At 43.8% G+C, this 7,318-nt stretch overlaps 1 pseudogene; it reads right to left on the bottom strand.

The window, feature by feature from the left end:
- Positions 1-3,901: 3,901 nt before the first annotated feature.
- LOC101569913 lies at positions 3,902-5,194 on the bottom strand (annotated as a pseudogene).
- Between the last annotated feature and the right edge of the window lie 2,124 nt (positions 5,195-7,318).

The following is a 7,318-nucleotide window of genomic DNA, read 5'->3' as shown; positions in this document are numbered from 1 at the left end:
TGGGGATTTAAATTCTCTTGCCTGTACTCTGGTTTCTCTTCAGATCGTATAAATCTTTCGCCTTTTTAATTCTCTTGCCTAGAGAACTGAAGAAGAATTTCTCTGCTTCCTGCTGCGTGTGTTCTGTTATTGTTTGTTTGTTTTTTTTCATGTGCACACCACACTTTACCATTCACGTGTTCACCACAGCACAGAACACACATTTTTCTGCTTCAAGATGCCTACATTTGATTTATATCAGACTTTACTAGAAGTTTGAAAAGAAAATGAGGAGCGATATGGAGTTCAGAAGTTGCTGCTGAAATTCTCACTTACCAGTGAATGTTGGTCCACTTGTTCACAATTATCAAACCTCCACTCCTATGAAGTATTTCAGATTAACAGATTGCATCTACTTCTGACTCTACTTTTTTTTTTTTTTTTGTAGTTAGTGTGGGAAGGTATTTGTTTGCTGATTTTCTTTTTCTTTCTTTTTTTTTTTTTTTTTTTTAATTATGTGTTTAGAACAGGGTCTCACTATGCAGCTGGGATTTGCAGTGATCCTCCTGTTTTCAGCCTCCCCAGCGCTGGGATCACAGGAGTGCGCCACCATACCAAGACTCAGTAGCTGGTTCAGTGCACCTGGGGGCAGGGCCAGTGTGGCATGGGGCACAGGGGATAGAACATTGTATCCCCTGTACTTGCCTAAGCAGGCACTTATGACTCTTTTTTCTGGCTCCTTTTTCCCTTCTCCTATTTTAATAGTTCTCTCATTGCTCTGCTCCATGAACTGTGGATTCTTATTATTCTATAACACAGAACACAATCCTCTCTGGTCTTTTCTCCCAAACTCAAGCTTGGGCCAGCTTTGGCTGCACCAGAACTACAAAGGTGCTTTGCAAAGGGGCAGGCCACTATGTTGGTGGTAAAAAAGACTAGCAGGCCCCATGAGATCATTTTGAATAAGATTCGTCTCATAGAATGAAACTGATGTTTTAAATAGTGTACTCTTTTTGTCCTTTCCCCCAGTTTTACCAAAAATAGCTGCATAATAACACAAGCGTATAGGCTTATGACCCATTCTGACCTAAGCTTCACAGCATGGTTATTGCTGGTGGGTGTTGAATCCATTTAGAATCACACAATAACTAGACCAATAACATAGCTTTCTTTAGAAGAAAATCTCATTGCACAGAATGTTAGGTTGTGTGTTTGAAATACAGCTTTCATGGCCCAGTATGTGAGGAATATTCAACAGGAGGAAGTGTGCTTACTCAGCTGGTAGGATACCATTGTCCAGGAGAGCAGAGTGAGTCCCAGTTCCTCCCAGGGAACTACTAGAGATTAGGATGTACAGAAAGAGTGAGCTAATTGCCTCAGTTTACCAAAGGCTCTCCATGCAGGACTAATTGCCTGCTGGTGGCTAAGTTCATCCTGGGAATGTGAAGTCTTCCTGACTCTTTCCTCTCACTTGGAGGAAAAGTGAGAATCCTTTACTTGCCCTGCTACTCCTTCCACCTCAATAAGACTTACTTGTTCTTGTGCTAAAGTCCTCCCCATTCTTTTTTTTTTTTTTTTTTGGGGGGGGGGGAGGTTCTACAACAGTTTTATTGTAACAGAGAAACCAGGCTGCAGTAAGTCTACATGATTAGAGCAGATGGTGGTTATCTTTGTACATGCTGGAGTGCACCTTCTTCTTCTTTTTTTTTTTTTTCAAAATTTTATTGATAAACAGATAGCAATGAGATAGTTTCAAATCAAATCAGAAGTACAGTTTCAATAAATAATACATTGCATATATTCTTCTTAGTGGTTAATTGCTGTACAAGATGCGGACTTGAGATCCTATTCACAAACATCATTAAAACAAATCATTCTATTCATTAAGAGAATGCAACTATATATCTATCCTAACCACTTTGAATACACAGATACAAAATGGACATTCATCGGTATACCCCATTTTTTCTAAGTTCCATTATTGAATATTGTAGGTGTGTAAACTCAACAAAATATTCTAAAAGAGTCCAGTAGCCCATAATAGCATTGGGTCTTCTGTTTAACTGGCAGTGTCAGAAATTATTGACCTGAGTCCCCCACAGCTCAACATAACAGCATGGCTTTACTTCCTATATTTCGTCTTCATACTTTTCTACTGGATGGTTAAGACCAAGGTAAAGCAGGAACTGTGCAACAAGAGTTGTAGCTTTTTGGTCTGACAAGGTCAGTGAAATGCCCTCAGGATTTATCCTGAGATCCTGTACCTCAGAATGTTTGTCAGTGTCAGCCACTTGGATGAGTCACGGCCATTGCTTGGCCAATGTGCTCTCTGTGAAAGCTTGAGGGAATGTTTTCTCTCCATGGGACTCTCCTTAGGCACACTCTACATCATCAATCACTTTCCTCTTTAGCCCTATAATCTCCTTGATCAGAAAATTTGGGACTCTACCGAGGTACATGATGTTACAGTACAAGTTCTCATATGTCCTGAGTCTTAATTGACCTTAGAAGGCTAGGGCCAAAATGTTGGCTTTCCTTGTAGCCCTCCTTTTTCTCTAATTTTGGTCTGCAAACTTAGGTTGTTAACCATCCAGAAGACAAGCTTATTGTTATTATCAAACAATTTAGGCTATCAAGCTTAACCTCACTATCTCACTGCATTTCGAACATCTTAGGCATAATAAGGAACAGGTATTTTTCATCAAGTATTGATATGTTGAACTTTAAGTCCCTACAGAATATGATAAAAAAACATTTAAAAATTAGATTATATTTTAAAAATAGGATAAAGAATTCTATGCTTCTCATGTTTGCACATAAGTCCAAAAATCTCACTATATACAACCTTGAAGCAGGACAGTCCCACAATATTCCTTTTCCTGTCTCTTGCTTTCATTCACCACCCCCTTCTTCTTCAACATCCACCTACCCGAGAGACATCTTAGCAGTAACTGGCATGTCATGACAAGCCGCCCATATTCAGGATACCACAATGACAGGTGGAGTGCACCTTCTTTCCTGCTGCTGCCCTGCACTGCCCAGCTGCGAGTGGGAGGAACACAGCCACACTGGGGAAGGGAGCTCTCCGGCTGGCAGGGACAGTGACACAGCCACTGAAGCAGACCCTCCAGTGTAGTGCAGTTACCTACTCTCCACTGTTTTTCACTAAGAAAGGAGTAGGAATGGCATGAGCAAAGAATTTTGTTTTCCATTCTTAAATAAATCCTGAAAGGACAGGGTTGATAGTCAATCACAGTAGAATGGGGTGAAACCCTGGCTAGATATAATAGGTCTTCACGACTAAGGAAAAGTACAGCAATGATAAAAAGCATCTTCTCTCTTCTTTTCTTAACTAAGACAGGAAACAGCATCTATTGCTTTCCTCACTGCAGCAGGGGCAACACACTCATTGGTTTTTGTAAAGCATAATTTTGCAGTTTGGTCTGTTGATGTGACTGCTGCACCGTGGAGGACAGATGTGTGTTAATGACTGTCAGTGACAGGCTAGGTCTTCTCTCTTGTATGTCTAATGTGAGCTGTGCCTCATGCTGGAGGCACAGAGGGAACCCTAATACCATATGATGCTTCAGTTAAAGCTTCTGAAATATTGCAGTGTCCTGAATACAGATTTTTTTTGGTGCTGACTTTCTTGCATGTGTAAACTCTTTTAGAAAAGTTGGAGACAGAAGAATGGGGCAGAGTTTGGTTTACAGCCACAAAGCTACAGACAAGCCACCAGGCTTCTGCTCTATTTCACTACATGGTTTTTGTTTTTTTTAACATTCAACTATTGAACGTTATGCACTGTGGTTGAAAGAAATGATCAACTCCCCACCATGCACCCTCCCTCAGCCTGCACATGACTCTCACAACAGCAGAGGCTGAAGACAGAAAGGCTATCTCTGCTTCTTGCATCCAGAGACTACTTGGTAACCTGATGAATGGCATGGGTGAGGTAGCCCACATTGCCAGAGGTGGCCCCTGCCAACAAGATGTGGCCATCCTTTGTCATGTAGATTGAGAACTCCTTGGTTAGCATTCTACCTGCTCAGGCTTTAGGTTTGTGAAACAAAACATTTCAATGTGGTTGGTGATGTGCTGCCAGGTGTGGGAGGAGCCTTCCTTTGTGAGGCTGGAAACCAGCTGGGTGCGCATGCTAATGATGCGGTTGGCCATGGCTTTCACTTCATGTGACCATTGCTTTTGCAAATCTGGGGAACTGAGAATGGTAGAGGCCATGGGGACCTCATTGAGAGGAGGGTTGGGATACATGGGACAGATCAAGATCTTCAACTGGGACTCTACCATTTTGGCTTCATCTGCATCTTTGCAGATCACAGTGAAGGCTCCCACACGCTTTCCATACAAGCCTATGTTCTTGGAGTATGACTGGTATGGGCAAACGTTAATGCCCCGTTCAATGAAGTGGCGCACAGCCCAGGCATTCCTGTCACCATCACCGCTGATGAAGCCTTGGTAGGCCATATCGAAGAACGCAAAGAGATTTCTTTTCTTCACCAATAATGCAGTTTCCTTCCACTGTTCTTGGCGTGGGTCCACTCCTGTGGGTTTGTGGGCACAGGCACGCAGGAGAATCACACTTTGCTCTGGTATTTTTTAAATGTCCTCTACAGCACCAGTGAAGCCAAAACTGCAAGTCTTGGGGTCATAGTAAGGATAACCTTGTAGCTACATGCCAGCATCCCTGAAGATAGGTGTGGGATTTCCCTGGGACAGCTTGGACAGGTAGATATCTCAGCTGAACTGAAAAAATCTTTGTAGGACGCTGGCTCCAATCCTTAATGCCCCAGTTCCTGAAATGGTCTGCACAATGACAAACTGGCCACTTTTCAACACCTCGTTGTTCTCTCCCAGGGCTAGTTCTGCAGATGCTTTACAAAATTCAGCCAGGCCCCCAGTGAGCAGGCATTCCTTGTCCACATTTTTTTGCAGCAATATGGGCTTCTGCCTTCCTCAAACTAGGGAGTACGTAGGGCTTTCCGTTGTCATCGCTGTAGGCGCCAATGCCCAGGTTCATCTTTTTGCTGTTGGTGTCTCTCTTGTAGGCTTCAGTGACCCCCAGGATGGGATCTGGGGGTCCCATTTCCACATGGGTCCACCAGGGGCTGGCTCTCGTGGAGGCTAGAGCAGCAAGGCCTGGGTGGAAGGTGGTGGCGACCCCGGAGAGGACACGGCTGGAGTGTAGCAGCGCCATGGTGGGTGGTAAGAGGGCAGTGGGTAGCAGTAGAACATCACGAGGGCAAATGACTGCTGGGGCGTGGGCTGCTGAATCCAGCAGGGACTGCAATTTGTCTCCTTTCTCTATTCTTGATGCAAGGATACACCAAGAATTCATCCTGGAGTTTTCTGCTTCCTGCATTCCCTCAAGAACAAGAGTCAGAGACTATTCAAAAGTCCAGACAAAGCTTCAGAATGGCTTTGCTAAAGCTTCCTTCCAAGGAATTCCTTGCCTAATGCCACCATGTTTTGGCTCCAGAAATTTATCATCCTGAACACCACTGACTGTGCAAAGAAAGAAGGTGTGGATACATATGTGTCATCAGTGATTTAGAACTTCCCTGTCACTTCAGACGCCAACTGTCCTGAGCTCTAGCAATTCCACTTCATAAATAACTCCACCTTCCGTCTGTTCTCTTCCTTCTTATCACTTACCATCTCTTATTTGGATTACTGGAAGAGCTCAACAACTAGTTATTTTCGTGTCAAGGGTTAATCCTCTTCTTCCAGCTGTCGACAGAGTGATATTTTCAAAATGCCAAGTGTATTTTGTCATTTCCACGGTCGAAAACCTCTAGTGTCTTCTCTCCAGAGGCTGGTAAGATAAATTTCATATTTCTGACATGAGTAAAATGTCTTAATAAGCTGGGCCCTGTTTATCTTAAGGTGATTATCTTTTTATAATTTCACTTGTCCTTCTCGCTGTTCACCATCCTGTGACCCACACTCTATTACTTTCTGTTACTAATTGAAAAACTATACTATTTTCCGAACACAAGGTACACCTCTAGAGTTCTTTTCTTTAAAAGGTTATTTATTTATTTATTTGGTACAGGGTTTCACTATGCAGCTGGGACTCATAGTGATCCTTCTGTCCCAGGCTCCCCAGTGCTGGGATTACAGGCATACACCAGCATGCCTGGTTTTGGTGGCTGGCACCGCACACCTGAGGGTCCAGGGCTGGCACGGTGTGTGGTGCCTGGGATCAAACTTGGGTCCTTGCACTTGCCAGGCAAGTACTTAGAGCACCAAGCTATCTCTGCAGTCCTAGGGTTCTTTTCATATTATTGTTTTGGCCTATAATAAAGATTCATAATAATCACACTGTTAATGAATTCCTCCTTTGCTTTACTTCTCATTTAGCTAGTACTCCACAGCAGAAGCTTTGCTTGATCCCTTAGACAGAGTTGAATACTTTGGTGTATTCTCATAATTACCTCTTAACTTGTCCCTCTTTCTGGGCCTTAAGTACTGTGTGCAAGAATGAACCTTCCTAGTCTCTTTACTCCAAAGTCTTAACAAATGCCTAGCACACAGGGAGTGACCCTTAAATATTTTTAAATTTTATTTTTACTGAATATTGCGAATTATTGGCTACCCTGCACCGGGGGGACCAGTCCCAGCCCAGGCGCAGTGTGGGCCTGACCCTCTCCCACCCCCTTGGGCCGCCCCCCCACCACTCCGCAGTACCTCCCCCACCCCACCTGCCGAGTAGGAATTTCTGCTGTGTTCCGGGAACCCCCAGACCCAGTCCTAGCCCAGGTCTGGTGAGTGTGTGGGAGAGCTTCCTCTTCCCCCTACTTCACCTTGCCCCTCCATGCACAGCTCAGGCCTGGCAAACAAGCCTGGGGTGTAACCCTTCAGCTGCAATCCCTGAAGAGAATGTAGAGGATAGATCCACCCAGCTAGTCTAGGAGCAGAACATCTTGCCACAGGGGCACAACAGGTTAACCCTCAAGGGCAGCAGCAGGAAGGAGCTGAGCACAGCAGCCAGACCCAAGCCAGACACAGCAGGATAAGTCCAAACTTTGTAGATCTGCACACAGGGAGTGAACTTCAGTACCTGTGAAGGTTATAACTACAGCAAAGATCTACAACAAAGGGCAGAAGACAGTGCTACACAAAATGATGAGAAGGAACAAAATGCAACCTTAGAACCCAAGCCCACTCGTAACAAGTGCAGAGGACAGTAACACAGAAAAAATTGGAAATCACACAGCTGAAAGCAATGAATCAACGGCTTCTGAATATTGCAAATTATAACTGTATATACTTAGGGAAAATAAGTAATGTTTTGATAGATATAGACAATGTGAAATAA

This window comes from Octodon degus, unplaced genomic scaffold, assembly GCF_000260255.1.
Source record: "Octodon degus isolate 3935 unplaced genomic scaffold, OctDeg1.0 scaffold00116, whole genome shotgun sequence".
Taxonomy (NCBI): domain Eukaryota; kingdom Metazoa; phylum Chordata; class Mammalia; order Rodentia; family Octodontidae; genus Octodon; species Octodon degus.
This window is presented reverse-complemented; position numbering and strand designations above follow the sequence as displayed.